Below are 16395 nucleotides of genomic sequence, written 5' to 3' on the forward strand. Positions count from 1 at the left end.
TCTTGTCTTTCTTTCTCATCTGATGTTTGTTTTGTGTTTCATTTTCAGGTCTACCCCGGCCCGTGTCGTGTCCGTGCAGCGTCGTGCAAGGAGTGCTTTGCCCGGTATGTATGATGCTGTTTGCGGGTCTTCGGTAAGCCATCTTGTCTATGTTTCTCATCTAATGCATTTATCTGTTTCTTTTATAGGTCTACCCCGGCCTGTGTCGTCTCCGTGCAGCGTCGTGCATGGAGTGCTTTGCCCGGTATGTATGATGCTGTTTGCAGGTTTTAGGTAAGCCATCTTGTCTATGTTTCTCATCTAATTAATTTTTCTGTTTCTTTTACAGGTCTACCCCGGCCAGTGTCATCTCCGTGCAGCGTCGTGCATGGAGTGCTTTGCCCGGAATGCATGATGCTGTTTGCGGGTCTTAGGTAAGCCATCTTGTCTATGTTTCTCATCTAATGCATTTTTCTGTTTCTTTTACAGGGCTACCCCGGCCCGTGTCGTCTCCGTGCAGCGTCGTGCATGGAGTGCTTTGCCCGGTATGTATCATGCTGTTTGCAGGTCTTAGGTAAGCCATCTTGTCTTTCTTTCTCATCTAATGTTTTTTTGTGTTTCTTTTTCAGGTCTACCCCGGCCTGTGTCGTCTCCGTGCAGCGTTGTGCAAGGAGTGCTTTGCCCGGTATGTATGCTGCTGGTTGCGTGTCTCAGGTAAGCCATCTTGTCTATGTTTCTCATCTAATGCATTTTTCTGTTTCTTTTACAGGGCTACCCGGGCCCGTGTCGTCTCCGTGCAGCGTCGTGCATGGAGTGCTTTGCCCGGTATGTATCATGCTGTTTGCAGGTCTTAGGTAAGCCATCTTGTCTTTCTTTCTCATCTAATGTTTTTTTGTGTTTCTTTTTCAGGTCTACCCCGGCCCGTGTCGTCTCCGTGCAGCGTCATGCATGGAGTGCTTTACCCGGTATGTATGATGCTGTTTGCGGGTCTTAGGTAAGCCATCTTGTCTATGTTTCTCATCTAATGCATTTTTCTGTTTCTTTTACAGGTCTACACCGGCCTGTGTCGTCTCCGTGCAGCGTCGTGCATAGAGTGCTTTGCCCGGTATGTATGATGCTGTTTGCGGGTCTTAGGTAAGCCATCTTGTCTTTCTTTCTCATGTAATGTTTTTTTTCTGTTTCTATTTCGGGTCTACCCCGGCCCGTGTCGTCTCCGTGCAGCGTCGTGCATGGAGTGCTTTGCCCGGTATGTATGCTGCTGGTTGCGTGTATCAGGTAAGCCATCTTGTCTTTCTTTCTCATCTATTGTTTTTTTGTGTTTCTTTTTCAGGTCTACCCTGGCCCGTGTCGTCTCCGTGCAGCGTCGTGCAAGGAGTGCTTTGCCCGGTATGTATGCTGCTGGTTGCGTGTCTCAGGTAAGCCATCTTGTCTTTCTTTCTCATCTAATGTTTTTTTCTGTTTCTTTTTCAGGTCTACCCCGGCCCGTGTCGCCTCTGTGCAGCGTCGTGGATGGAGTGCTTTGCCCGGTATGTATGCTGCTGGTTGCGGGTCTCAGGTAAGCCATCTTGTCTATCTTTCTCATCTAATGCATTTTTCTGTTTCTTTTACAGGTCTACCCCGGCCCGTGTCGTCACCATGCAGCGTCGTGCATGGAGTGCTTTGCCCGGTATGTATGATGCTGTTTGCAGGTCTTAGGTAAACCATCTTGTCTTTCATTCTCATCTAATTTTTTTTGTGTTTCTTTTTCAGGTCTACCCCGGCCTGTGTCGTCTCCGTGCAGCGTCGTGCAAGGAGTGCTTTGCCCGGTATGTATGCTGCTGGTTGCGTGTCTCAGGTAAGCCATCTTGTCTTTCTTTCTCATCTAATGTTTTTTTCTGTTTCTTTTTCAGGTCTACCCCGGCCCGTGTCGCCTCTGTGCAGCGTCGTGGATGGAGTGCTTTGCCCGGTATGTATGCTGCTGGTTGCGGGTCTCAGGTAAGCCATCTTGTCAATCTTTCTCATCTAATGCATTTTTCTGTTTCTTTTACAGGTCTACTCCGGCCCGTGTCGTCTCCGTGCAGCGTCGTGCATGGAGTGCTTTGCCTGGTATGTATAATGCTGTTTGCGGGTCTTTGGTAAGCCATCTGGTCTTTCTTTCTCATCTAATGTTATTTTGTGTTTCTTTTTCAGGTCTACCCCGGCCCGTTTCGTCTCTGTCCTGCGTCGTGCAAGTATTGCTTTCTCCGGTATGTATGATGCTGTTTGCGGGTCTTAGGTAAGCCATCTTGTCTTTCTTTCTCATCTGATGTTTTTTTGTGTTTCTTTTTCAGGTCTTCCCCGGCCCGTGTCTTCTCCGTGCAGCGTCGCGTAAGGAGTGCTTTGCCTGGTATGTATGATGCTGTTTGCGGGTCGTAGGTAAGCCATCTTGTCTATGTTTCTCATTTAATTTTTTTTGTGTTTCTTTTTCAGGTCTACCCCGGCCTGTGTCGTCTCCGTGCAGCGTCGTGCAAGGAGTGCTTTGCCCGGTATGTATGCTGCTGGTTGCGTGTCTCAGGTAAGCCATCTTGTCTATGTTTCTCATCTAATGCATTTTTCTGTTTCTTTTACAGGTCTACTCCGGCCCGTGTCGTCTCCGTGCAGCGTCGTGCATGGAGTGCTTTGCCTGGTATGTATGATGCTGTTTGCGGGTCTTAGGTAAGCCATCTGGTCTTTCTTTCTCATCTAATTTTTTTTGTGTTTGTTTTTCAGGTCTACCCCGGCCCGTGTCTTTTCCGTGCAGCGTCGTGCAAGGAGTGCTTTGCCCGGTATGTATGATGCTGTTTGCAGGTCTTAGGTAAGCCATCTTGTCTATGTTTCTAATCTAATGTTTTTTTGTGTTTCTTTTTCAGGTCTACCCCGGCCCGTGTCGACTCCGTGCAGCGTCATGCATGGAGTGCTTTACCCGGTATGTATGATGCTGTTTGCGGGTCTTAGGTAAGCCATCTTGTCTATGTTTCTCATCTAATGCATTTTTCTGTTTCTTTTACAGGTCTACACCGGCCTGTGTCGTCTCCGTGCAGCGTCGTGCATAGAGTGCTTTGCCCGGTATGTATGATGCTGTTTGCGGGTCTTAGGTAAGCCATCTTGTCTTTCTTTCTCATGTAATGTTTTTTTCTGTTTCTATTTCGGGTCTACCCCGGCCCGTGTCGTCTCCGTGCAGCGTCGTGCATGGAGTGCTTTGCCCGGTATGTATGCTGCTGGTTGCGTGTATCAGGTAAGCCATCTTGTCTATCTTTCTCATCTAATGCATTTTTCTGTTTCTTTCACAGGTCTACCCCGGCCCGTGTTGTCTCCGTGCAGCGTCGTGCATGGAGTGCTTTGCCCGGTATGTATGATGCAGTTTGCGGGTCTTAGGTAAGCCATCTTGTCTTTCTTTCTCATCTATTGTTTTTTTGTGTTTCTTTTTCAGGTTTACCCTGGCCCGTGTCGTCTCTGTGCAGCGTCGTGCAAGGAGTGCTTTGCCCGGTATGTATGCTGCTGGTTGCGTGTATCAGGTAAGCCATCTTGTCTATCTTTCTCATCTAATGCATTTTTCTGTTTCTTTCACAGGTCTACCCCGGCCCGTGTCGTCTCCGTGCAGCGTCGTGCATGGAGTGCTTTGCCCGGTATGTATGATGCAGTTTGCGGGTCTTAGGTAAGCCATCTTGTCTTTCTTTCTCATCTATTGTTTTTTTGTGTTTCTTTTTCAGGTCTACCCTGGCCCGTGTCGTCTCCGTGCAGCGTCGTGCAAGGAGTGCTTTGCCCGGTATGTATGCTGCTGGTTGCGTGTCTCAGGTAAGCCATCTTGTCTTTCTTTCTCATCTAATGTTTTTTTCTGTTTCTTTTTCAGGTCTACCCCGGCCCGTGTCGTCACCATGCAGCGTCGTGCATGGAGTGCTTTGCCCGGTATGTATGATGCCTTTTGCAGGTCTTAGGTAAACCATCTTGTCTTTCTTTCTCATCTAATTTTTTTTGTGTTTCTTTTTCAGGTCTACCCCGGCCTGTGTCGTCTCCGTGCAGCGTCGTGCAAGGAGTGCTTTGCCCGGTATGTATGCTGCTGGTTGCGTGTCTCAGGTAAGCCATCTTGTCTATGTTTCTCATCTAATGCATTTTTCTGTTTCTTTTACAGGTCTACTCCGGCCCGTGTCGTCTCCGTGCAGCGTCGTGCATGGAGTGCTTTGCCTGGTATGTATAATGCGGTTTGCGGGTCTTAGGTAAGCCATCTGGTCTTTCTTTCTCATCTAATGTTATTTTGTGTTTCTTTTTCAGGTCTACCCCGGCCCGTTTCGTCTCCGTCCTGCGTCGTGCAAGTATTGCTTTCTCCGGTATGTATGATGCTGTTTGCGGGTCTTAGGTAAGCCATCTTGTCTTTCTTTCTCATCTGATGTTTTTTTGTGTTTCTTTTTCAGGTCTACCCCGGCCCGTGTCTTCTCCGTGCAGCGTCGTGCAAGGAGTGCTTTGCCAGGTATGTATGATGCTGTTTGCGGGTCTTAGGTAAGCCATCTTGTCTATGTTTCTCATCTAATGTTTTTTTGTGTTTCTTTTTCAGGTCTACCCCGGCCCGTGTCGTCTCCGTGCAGCGTCATGCATGGAGTGCTTTACCCGGTATGTATGATGCTGTTTGCGGGTCTTAGGTAAGCCATCTTGTCTATGTTTCTCATCTAATGCATTTTTCTGTTTCTTTTACAGGTCTACACCGGCCCATGTCGTCTCCGTGCAGCGTCGTGCATAGAGTGCTTTGCCCGGTATGTATGATGCTGTTTGCAGGTCTTCGGTAAGCCATCTTGTCTTTCTTTCTCATCTGATGTTTGTTTTGTGTTTCATTTTCAGGTCTACCCCGGCCCGTGTCGTGTCCGTGCAGCGTCGTGCAAGGAGTGCTTTGCCCGGTATGTATGATGCTGTTTGCGGGTCTTCGGTAAGCCATCTTGTCTATGTTTCTCATCTAATGCATTTATCTGTTTCTTTTACAGTTCTACCCCGGCCTGTGTCGTCTCCGTGCAGCGTCGTGCATGGAGTGCTTTGCCCGGTATGTATGATGCTGTTTGCAGGTTTTAGGTAAGCCATCTTGTCTATGTTTCTCATCTAATTAATTTTTCTGTTTCTTTTACAGGTCTACCCCGGCCAGTGTCATCTCCGTGCAGCGTCGTGCATGGAGTGCTTTGCCCGGTATGCATGATGCTGTTTGCGGGTCTTAGGTAAGCCATCTTGTCTATGTTTCTCATCTAATGCATTTTTCTGTTTCTTTTACAGGGCTACCCCGGCCCGTGTCGTCTCCGTGCAGCGTCGTGCATGGAGTGCTTTGCCCGGTATGTATGATGCTGTTTGCAGGTCTTAGGTAAGCCATCTTGTCTTTCTTTCTCATTTAATGTTTTTTTGTGTTTCTTTTTCAGGTCTACCCTGGCCCGTGTCGTCTCCGTGCAGCGTCGCGTACGGAGTGCTTTGCCCGGTATGTTTGCTGCTGGTTGCGTGTCTCAGGTAAGCCATCTTGTCTATGTTTCTCATCTAATGCATTTTTCTGTTTCTTTTACAGGTCTACTCCGGCCCGTGTCGTCTCCGTGCAGCGTCGTGCATGGAGTGCTTTGCCTGGTATGTATGATGCTGTTTGCGGGTCTTAGGTAAGCCATCTGGTCTTTCTTTCTCATCTAATGTTATTTTGTGTTTCTTTTTCAGGTCTACCCCGGCCCGTTTCGTCTCCGTCCTGCGTCGTGCAAGTAGTGCTTTCTCCGGTATGTATGATGCTGTTTGCGGGTCTTAGGTAAGCCATCTTGTCTTTCTTTATCATCTGATGTTTTTTTGTGTTTCTTTTTCAGGTCTACCCAGGCCTGTGTCGTCTCTGTGCAGCGTCGTGCATGGAGTGCTTTGCCTGGTATGTATGATGCTGTTTGCGGGTCTTAGGTAAGCCATCTGGTCTTTCTTTCTCATTTAATGTTTTTTTGTGTTTGTTTTTCAGGTCTACCCCGGCCCGTGTCTTCTCCGTGCAGCGTCGTGCAAGGAGTGCTTTGCCCGGTATGTATGATGCTGTTTGCGGGTCTTAGGTAAGCCATCTTGTCTATGTTTCTCATCTAATGTTTTTTTGTGTTTCTTTTTCAGGTCTACCCCGGCCCGTGTCGTCTCCGTGCAGCGTCATGCATGGAGTGCTTTACCCGGTATGTATGATGCTGTTTGCGGGTCTTAGGTAAGCCATCTTGTCTATGTTTCTCATCTAATGCATTTTTCTGTTTCTTTTACAGGTCTACACCGGCCTGTGTCGTCTCCGTGCAGCGTCGTGCATAGAGTGCTTTGCCCGGTATGTATGATGCTGTTTGCGGGTCTTAGGTAAGCCATCTTGTCTTTCTTTCTCATGTAATGTTTTTTTTCTGTTTCTATTTCGGGTCTACCCCGGCCCGTGTCATCTCTGTGCAGCGTCGTGCATGGAGTGCTTTGCCAGATATGTATGCTGCTGGTTGCGTGTATCAGGTAAGCCATCTTGTCTTTCTTTCTCATCTATTGTTTTTTTGTGTTTCTTTTTCAGGTCTACCCTGGCCCGTGTCGTCTCCGTGCAGCGTCGTGCAAGGAGTGCTTTGCCCGGTATGTATGCTGCTGGTTGCGTGTCTCAGGTAAGCCATCTTGTCTTTCTTTCTCATCTAATGTTTTTTTCTGTTTCTTTTTCAGGTCTACCCCGGCCCGTGTCGCCTCTGTGCAGCGTCGTGGATGGAGTGCTTTGCCCGGTATGTATGCTGCTGGTTGCGGGTCTCAGGTAAGCCATCTTGTCTATCTTTCTCATCTAATGCATTTTTCTGTTTCTTTTACAGGTCTACCCCGGCCCGTGTCGTCACCATGCAGCGTCGTGCATGGAGTGCTTTGCCCGGTATGTATGATGCTGTTTGCAGGTCTTAGGTAAACCATCTTGTCTTTCTTTCTCATCTAATTTTTTTTGTGTTTCTTTTTCAGGTCTACCCCGGCCTGTGTCGTCTCCGTGCAGCGTCGTGCAAGGAGTGCTTTGCCCGGTATGTATGCTGCTGGTTGCGTGTCTCAGGTAAGCCATCTTGTCTATGTTTCTCATCTAATGCATTTTTCTGTTTCTTTTACAGGTCTACTCCGGCTCGTGTCGTCTCCGTGCAGCGTCGTGCATGGAGTGCTTTGCCTGGTATGTATAATGCTGTTTGCGGGTCTTAGGTAAGCCATCTGGTCTTTCTTTCTCATCTAATGTTATTTTGTGTTTCTTTTTCAGGTCTACCCCGGCCCGTTTCGTCTCCGTCCTGCGTCGTGCAAGTATTGCTTTCTCCGGTATGTATGATGCTGTTTGCGGGTCTTAGGTAAGCCATCTTGTCTTTCTTTCTCATCTGATGTTTTTTTGTGTTTCTTTTTCAGGTCTACCCCGGCCCGTGTCTTCTCCGTGCAGCGTCGTGCAAGGAGTGCTTTGCAAGGTATGTATGATGCTGTTTGCGGGTCTTAGGTAAGCCAACTTGTCTATGTTTCTCATCTAATGTTTTTTTGTGTTTCTTTTTCAGGTCTACCCCGGCCCGTGTCGTCTCCGTGCAGCGTCATGCATGGAGTGCTTTACCCGGTATGTATGATGCTGTTTGCGGGTCTTAGGTAAGCCATCTTGTCTATGTTTCTCATCTAATGCATTTTTCTGTTTCTTTTACAGGTCTACACCGGCCCGTGTCGGCTCCGTGCAGCGTCGTGCATAGAGTGCTTTGCCCGGTATGTATGATGCTGTTTGCAGGTCTTCGGTAAGCCATCTTGTCTTTCTTTCTCATCTGATGTTTGTTTTGTGTTTCATTTTCAGGTCTACCCCGGCCCGTGTCGTGTCCGTGCAGCGTCGTGCAAGGAGTGCTTTGCCCGGTATGTATGATGCTGTTTGCGGGTCTTCGGTAAGCCATCTTGTCTATGTTTCTCATCTAATGCATTTATCTGTTTCTTTTATAGGTCTACCCCGGCCTGTGTCGTCTCCGTGCAGCGTCGTGCATGGAGTGCTTTGCCCGGTATGTATGATGCTGTTTGCAGGTTTTAGGTAAGCCATCTTGTCTATGTTTCTCATCTAATTAATTTTTCTGTTTCTTTTACAGGTCTACCCCGGCCAGTGTCATCTCCGTGCAGCGTCGTGCATGGAGTGCTTTGCCCGGAATGCATGATGCTGTTTGCGGGTCTTAGGTAAGCCATCTTGTCTATGTTTCTCATCTAATGCATTTTTCTGTTTCTTTTACAGGGCTACCCCGGCCCGTGTCGTCTCCGTGCAGCGTCGTGCATGGAGTGCTTTGCCCGGTATGTATCATGCTGTTTGCAGGTCTTAGGTAAGCCATCTTGTCTTTCTTTCTCATCTAATGTTTTTTTGTGTTTCTTTTTCAGGTCTACCCCGGCCTGTGTCGTCTCCGTGCAGCGTTGTGCAAGGAGTGCTTTGCCCGGTATGTATGCTGCTGGTTGCGTGTCTCAGGTAAGCCATCTTGTCTATGTTTCTCATCTAATGCATTTTTCTGTTTCTTTTACAGGGCTACCCGGGCCCGTGTCGTCTCCGTGCAGCGTCGTGCATGGAGTGCTTTGCCCGGTATGTATCATGCTGTTTGCAGGTCTTAGGTAAGCCATCTTGTCTTTCTTTCTCATCTAATGTTTTTTTGTGTTTCTTTTTCAGGTCTACCCCGGCCCGTGTCGTCTCCGTGCAGCGTCATGCATGGAGTGCTTTACCCGGTATGTATGATGCTGTTTGCGGGTCTTAGGTAAGCCATCTTGTCTATGTTTCTCATCTAATGCATTTTTCTGTTTCTTTTACAGGTCTACACCGGCCTGTGTCGTCTCCGTGCAGCGTCGTGCATAGAGTGCTTTGCCCGGTATGTATGATGCTGTTTGCGGGTCTTAGGTAAGCCATCTTGTCTTTCTTTCTCATGTAATGTTTTTTTTCTGTTTCTATTTCGGGTCTACCCCGGCCCGTGTCGTCTCCGTGCAGCGTCGTGCATGGAGTGCTTTGCCCGGTATGTATGCTGCTGGTTGCGTGTATCAGGTAAGCCATCTTGTCTTTCTTTCTCATCTATTGTTTTTTTGTGTTTCTTTTTCAGGTCTACCCTGGCCCGTGTCGTCTCCGTGCAGCGTCGTGCAAGGAGTGCTTTGCCCGGTATGTATGCTGCTGGTTGCGTGTCTCAGGTAAGCCATCTTGTCTTTCTTTCTCATCTAATGTTTTTTTCTGTTTCTTTTTCAGGTCTACCCCGGCCCGTGTCGCCTCTGTGCAGCGTCGTGGATGGAGTGCTTTGCCCGGTATGTATGCTGCTGGTTGCGGGTCTCAGGTAATCCATCTTGTCTATCTTTCTCATCTAATGCATTTTTCTGTTTCTTTTACAGGTCTACCCCGGCCCGTGTCATCACCATGCAGCGTCGTGCATGGAGTGCTTTACCCGGTATGTATGATGCTGTTTGCAGGTCTTAGGTAAACCATCTTGTCTTTCATTCTCATCTAATTTTTTTTGTGTTTCTTTTTCAGGTCTACCCCGGCCTGTGTCGTCTCCGTGCAGCGTCGTGCAAGGAGTGCTTTGCCCGGTATGTATGCTGCTGGTTGCGTGTCTCAGGTAAGCCATCTTGTCTTTCTTTCTCATCTAATGTTTTTTTCTGTTTCTTTTTCAGGTCTACCCCGGCCCGTGTCGCCTCTGTGCAGCGTCGTGGATGGAGTGCTTTGCCCGGTATGTATGCTGCTGGTTGCGGGTCTCAGGTAAGCCATCTTGTCAATCTTTCTCATCTAATGCATTTTTCTGTTTCTTTTACAGGTCTACTCCGGCCCGTGTCGTCTCCGTGCAGCGTCGTGCATGGAGTGCTTTGCCTGGTATGTATAATGCTGTTTGCGGGTCTTTGGTAAGCCATCTGGTCTTTCTTTCTCATCTAATGTTATTTTGTGTTTCTTTTTCAGGTCTACCCCGGCCCGTTTCGTCTCTGTCCTGCGTCGTGCAAGTATTGCTTTCTCCGGTATGTATGATGCTGTTTGCGGGTCTTAGGTAAGCCATCTTGTCTTTCTTTCTCATCTGATGTTTTTTTGTGTTTCTTTTTCAGGTCTTCCCCGGCCCGTGTCTTCTCCGTGCAGCGTCGCGTAAGGAGTGCTTTGCCTGGTATGTATGATGCTGTTTGCGGGTCGTAGGTAAGCCATCTTGTCTATGTTTCTCATTTAATTTTTTTTGTGTTTCTTTTTCAGGTCTACCCCGGCCTGTGTCGTCTCCGTGCAGCGTCGTGCAAGGAGTGCTTTGCCCGGTATGTATGCTGCTGGTTGCGTGTCTCAGGTAAGCCATCTTGTCTATGTTTCTCATCTAATGCATTTTTCTGTTTCTTTTACAGGTCTACTCCCGCCCGTGTCGTCTCCGTGCAGCGTCGTGCATGGAGTGCTTTGCCTGGTATGTATGATGCTGTTTGCGGGTCTTAGGTAAGCCATCTGGTCTTTCTTTCTCATCTAATTTTTTTTGTGTTTGTTTTTCAGGTCTACCCCGGCCCGTGTCTTCTCCGTGCAGCGTCGTGCAAGGAGTGCTTTGCCCGGTATGTATGATGCTGTTTGCAGGTCTTAGGTAAGCCATCTTGTCTATGTTTCTCATCTAATGTTTTTTTGTGTTTCTTTTTCAGGTCTACCCCGGCCCGTGTCGACTCCGTGCAGCGTCATGCATGGAGTGCTTTACCCGGTATGTATGATGCTGTTTGCGGGTCTTAGGTAAGCCATCTTGTCTATGTTTCTCATCTAATGCATTTTTCTGTTTCTTTTACAGGTCTACACCGGCCTGTGTCGTCTCCGTGCAGCGTCGTGCATAGAGTGCTTTGCCCGGTATGTATGATGCTGTTTGCGGGTCTTAGGTAAGCCATCTTGTCTTTCTTTCTCATGTAATGTTTTTTTCTGTTTCTATTTCGGGTCTACCCCGGCCCGTGTCGTCTCCGTGCAGCGTCGTGCATGGAGTGCTTTGCCCGGTATGTATGCTGCTGGTTGCGTGTATCAGGTAAGCCATCTTGTCTATCTTTCTCATCTAATGCATTTTTCTGTTTCTTTCACAGGTCTACCCCGGCCCGTGTTGTCTCCGTGCAGCGTCGTGCATGGAGTGCTTTGCCCGGTATGTATGATGCAGTTTGCGGGTCTTAGGTAAGCCATCTTGTCTTTCTTTCTCATCTATTGTTTTTTTGTGTTTCTTTTTCAGGTTTACCCTGGCCCGTGTCGTCTCTGTGCAGCGTCGTGCAAGGAGTGCTTTGCCCGGTATGTATGCTGCTGGTTGCGTGTATCAGGTAAGCCATCTTGTCTATCTTTCTCATCTAATGCATTTTTCTGTTTCTTTCACAGGTCTACCCCGGCCCGTGTCGTCTCCGTGCAGCGTCGTGCATGGAGTGCTTTGCCCGGTATGTATGATGCAGTTTGCGGGTCTTAGGTAAGCCATCTTGTCTTTCTTTCTCATCTATTGTTTTTTTGTGTTTCTTTTTCAGGTCTACCCTGGCCCGTGTCGTCTCCGTGCAGCGTCGTGCAAGGAGTGCTTTGCCCGGTATGTATGCTGCTGGTTGCGTGTCTCAGGTAAGCCATCTTGTCTTTCTTTCTCATCTAATGTTTTTTTCTGTTTCTTTTTCAGGTCTACCCCGGCCCGTGTCGTCACCATGCAGCGTCGTGCATGGAGTGCTTTGCCCGGTATGTATGATGCCTTTTGCAGGTCTTAGGTAAACCATCTTGTCTTTCTTTCTCATCTAATTTTTTTTGTGTTTCTTTTTCAGGTCTACCCCGGCCTGTGTCGTCTCCGTGCAGCGTCGTGCAAGGAGTGCTTTGCCCGGTATGTATGCTGCTGGTTGCGTGTCTCAGGTAAGCCATCTTGTCTATGTTTCTCATCTAATGCATTTTTCTGTTTCTTTTACAGGTCTACTCCGGCCCGTGTCGTCTCCGTGCAGCGTTGTGCATGGAGTGCTTTGCCTGGTATGTATAATGCGGTTTGCGGGTCTTAGGTAAGCCATCTGGTCTTTCTTTCTCATCTAATGTTATTTTGTGTTTCTTTTTCAGGTCTACCCCGGCCCGTTTCGTCTCCGTCCTGCGTCGTGCAAGTATTGCTTTCTCCGGTATGTATGATGCTGTTTGCGGGTCTTAGGTAAGCCATCTTGTCTTTCTTTCTCATCTGATGTTTTTTTGTGTTTCTTTTTCAGGTCTACCCCGGCCCGTGTCTTCTCCGTGCAGCGTCGTGCAAGGAGTGCTTTGCCCGGTATGTATGATGCTGTTTGCGGGTCTTAGGTAAGCCATCTTGTCTATGTTTCTCATCTAATGTTTTTGTTTGTTTCTTTTTCAGGTCTACCCCGGCCCGTGTCGTCTCCGTGCAGCGTCATGCATGAAGTGCTTTACCCGGTATGTATGATGCTGTTTGCGGGTCTTAGGTAAGCCATCTTGTCTATGTTTCTCATCTAATGCATTTTTCAGTTTCTTTTACAGGTCTACACCGGCCCGTGTCGTCTCCGTGCAGCGTCGTGCATAGAGTGCTTTGCCCGGTATGTATGATGCTGTTTGCAGGTCTTCGGTAAGCCATCTTGTCTTTCTTTCTCATCTGAAGTTTGTTTTGTGTTTCATTTTCAGGTCTACCCCGGCCCGTGTCGTGTCCGTGCAGCGTCGTGCAAGGAGTGCTTTGCCCGGTATGTATGATGCTGTTTGCGGGTCTTCGGTAAGCCATCTTGTCTATGTTTCTCATCTAATGCATTTATCTGTTTCTTTTACAGTTCTACCCCGGCCTGTGTCGTCTCCGTGCAGCGTCGTGCATGGAGTGCTTTGCCCGGTATGTATGATGCTGTTTGCAGGTTTTAGGTAAGCCATCTTGTCTATGTTTCTCATCTAATTAATTTTTCTGTTTCTTTTACAGGTCTACCCCGGCCAGTGTCATCTCCGTGCAGCGTCGTGCATGGAGTGCTTTGCCCGGTATGCATGATGCTGTTTGCGGGTCTTAGGTAAGCCATCTTGTCTATGTTTCTCATCTAATGCATTTTTCTGTTTCTTTTACAGGTCTACACCGGCCCGTGTCGTCTCCGTGCAGCGTCGTGCATAGAGTGCTTTGCCCGGTATGTATGATGCTGTTTGCAGGTCTTAGGTAAGCCATCTTGTCTTTCTTTCTCATTTAATGTTTTTTTGTGTTTCTTTTTCAGGTCTACCCTGGCCCGTGTCGTCTCCGTGCAGCGTCGCGTAAGGAGTGCTTTGCCCGGTATGTTTGCTGCTGGTTGCGTGTCTCAGGTAAGCCATCTTGTCTATGTTTCTCATCTAATGCATTTTTCTGTTTCTTTTACAGGTCTACTCCGGCCCGTGTCGTCTCCGTGCAGCGTCGTGCATGGAGTGCTTTGCCTGGTATGTATGATGCTGTTTGCGGGTCTTAGGTAAGCCATCTGGTCTTTCTTTCTCATCTAATGTTATTTTGTGTTTCTTTTTCAGGTCTACCCCGGCCCGTTTCGTCTCCGTCCTGCGTCGTGCAAGTAGTGCTTTCTCCGGTATGTATGATGCTGTTTGCGGGTCTTAGGTAAGCCATCTTGTCTTTCTTTATCATCTGATGTTTTTTTGTGTTTCTTTTTCAGGTCTACCCAGGCCTGTGTCGTCTCCGTGCAGCGTCGTGCATGGAGTGCTTTGCCTGGTATGTATGATGCTGTTTGCGGGTCTTAGGTAAGCCATCTGGTCTTTCTTTCTCATTTAATGTTTTTTTGTGTTTGTTTTTCAGGTCTACCCCGGCCCGTGTCTTCTCCGTGCAGCGTCGTGCAAGGAGTGCTTTGCCCGGTATGTATGATGCTGTTTGCGGGTCTTAGGTAAGCCATCTTGTCTATGTTTCTCATCTAATGTTTTTTTGTGTTTCTTTTTCAGGTCTACCCCGGCCCGTGTCGTCTCCGTGCAGCGTCATGCATGGAGTGCTTTACCCGGTATGTATGATGCTGTTTGCGGGTCTTAGGTAAGCCATCTTGTCTATGTTTCTCATCTAATGCATTTTTCTGTTTCTTTTACAGGTCTACACCGGCCTGTGTCGTCTCCGTGCAGCGTCGTGCATAGAGTGCTTTGCCCGGTATGTATGATGCTGTTTGCGGGTCTTAGGTAAGCCATCTTGTCTTTCTTTCTCATGTAATGTTTTTTTTCTGTTTCTATTTCGGGTCTACCCCGGCCCGTGTCGTCTCTGTGCAGCATCGTGCATGGAGTGCTTTGCCAGATATGTATGCTGCTGGTTGCGTGTATCAGGTAAGCCATCTTGTCTTTCTTTCTCATCTATTGTTTTTTTGTGTTTCTTTTTCAGGTCTACCCTGGCCCGTGTCGTCTCCGTGCAGCGTCGTACAAGGAGTGCTTTGCCCGGTATGTATGCTGCTGGTTGCGTGTCTCAGGTAAGCCATCTTGTCTTTCTTTCTCATCTAATGTTTTTTTCTGTTTCTTTTTCAGGTCTACCCCGGCCCGTGTCGCCTCTGTGCAGCGTCGTGGATGGAGTGCTTTGCCCGGTATGTATGCTGCTGGTTGCGGGTCTCAGGTAAGCCATCTTGTCTATCTTTCTCATCTAATGCATTTTTCTGTTTCTTTTACAGGTCTACCCCGGCCCGTGTCGTCACCATGCAGCGTCGTGCATGGAGTGCTTTGCCCGGTATGTATGATGCTGTTTGCAGGTCTTAGGTAAACCATCATGTCTTTCTTTCTCATCTAATTTTTTTTGTGTTTCTTTTTCAGGTCTACCCCGGCCTGTGTCGTCTCCGTGCAGCGTCGTGCAAGGAGTGCTTTGCCCGGTATGTATGCTGCTGGTTGCGTGTCTCAGGTAAGCCATCTTGTCTATGTTTCTCATCTAATGCATTTTTCTGTTTCTTTTACAGGTCTACTCCGGCTCGTGTCGTCTCCGTGCAGCGTCGTGCATGGAGTGCTTTGCCTGGTATGTATAATGCTGTTTGCGGGTCTTAGGTAAGCCATCTGGTCTTTCTTTCTCATCTAATGTTATTTTGTGTTTCTTTTTCAGGTCTACCCCGGCCCGTTTCGTCTCCGTCCTGCGTCGTGCAAGTATTGCTTTCTCCGGTATGTATGATGCTGTTTGCGGGTCTTAGGTAAGCCATCTTGTCTTTCTTTCTCATCTGATGTTTTTTTGTGTTTCTTTTTCAGGTCTACCCCGGCCCGTGTCTTCTCCGTGCAGCGTCGTGCAAGGAGTGCTTTGCCAGGTATGTATGATGCTGTTTGCGGGTCTTAGGTAAGCCAACTTGTCTATGTTTCTCATCTAATGTTTTTTTGTGTTTATTTTTCAGGTCTACCCCGGCCCGTGTCGTCTCCGTGCAGCATCATGCATGGAGTGCTTTACCCGGTATGTATGATGCTGTTTGCGGGTCTTAGGTAAGCCATCTTGTCTATGTTTCTCATCTAATGCATTTTTCTGTTTCTTTTACAGGTCTACACCGGCCCGTGTCGCCTCTGTGCAGCGTCGTGGATGGAGTGCTTTGCCCGGTATGTATGCTGCTGGTTGCGGGTCTCAGGTAAGCCATCTTGTCTATCTTTCTCATCTAATGCATTTTTCTGTTTCTTTTACAGGTCTACCCCGGCCCGTGTCGTCACCATGCAGCGTCGTGCATGGAGTGCTTTGCCCGGTATGTATGATGCTGTTTGCAGGTCTTAGGTAAACCATCATGTCTTTCTTTCTCATCTAATTTTTTTTGTGTTTCTTTTTCAGGTCTACCCCGGCCTGTGTCGTCTCCGTGCAGCGTCGTGCAAGGAGTGCTTTGCCCGGTATGTATGCTGCTGGTTGCGTGTCTCAGGTAAGCCATCTTGTCTATGTTTCTCATCTAATGCATTTTTCTGTTTCTTTTACAGGTCTACTCCGGCTCGTGTCGTCTCCGTGCAGCGTCGTGCAGGGAGTGCTTTGCCTGGTATGTATAATGCTGTTTGCGGGTCTTAGGTAAGCCATCTGGTCTTTCTTTCTCATCTAATGTTATTTTGTGTTTCTTTTTCAGGTCTACCCCGGCCCGTTTCGTCTCCGTCCTGCGTCGTGCAAGTATTGCTTTCTCCGGTATGTATGATGCTGTTTGCGGGTCTTAGGTAAGCCATCTTGTCTTTCTTTCTCATCTGATGTTTTTTTGTGTTTCTTTTTCAGGTCTACCCCGGCCCGTGTCTTCTCCGTGCAGCGTCGTGCAAGGAGTGCTTTGCCAGGTATGTATGATGCTGTTTGCGGGTCTTAGGTAAGCCAACTTGTCTATGTTTCTCATCTAATGTTTTTTTGTGTTTATTTTTCAGGTCTACCCCGGCCCGTGTCGTCTCCGTGCAGCATCATGCATGGAGTGCTTTACCCGGTATGTATGATGCTGTTTGCGGGTCTTAGGTAAGCCATCTTGTCTATGTTTCTCATCTAATGCATTTTTCTGTTTCTTTTACAGGTCTACACCGGCCCGTGTCGGCTCCGTGCAGCGTCGTGCATAGAGTGCTTTGCCCGGTATGTATGATGCTGTTTGCAGGTCTTCGGTAAGCCATCTTGTCTTTCTTTCTCA

Source organism: Triturus cristatus, unplaced genomic scaffold, assembly GCF_964204655.1.
Source record: "Triturus cristatus unplaced genomic scaffold, aTriCri1.1 SCAFFOLD_247, whole genome shotgun sequence".
NCBI lineage: Eukaryota > Metazoa > Chordata > Amphibia > Caudata > Salamandridae > Triturus > Triturus cristatus.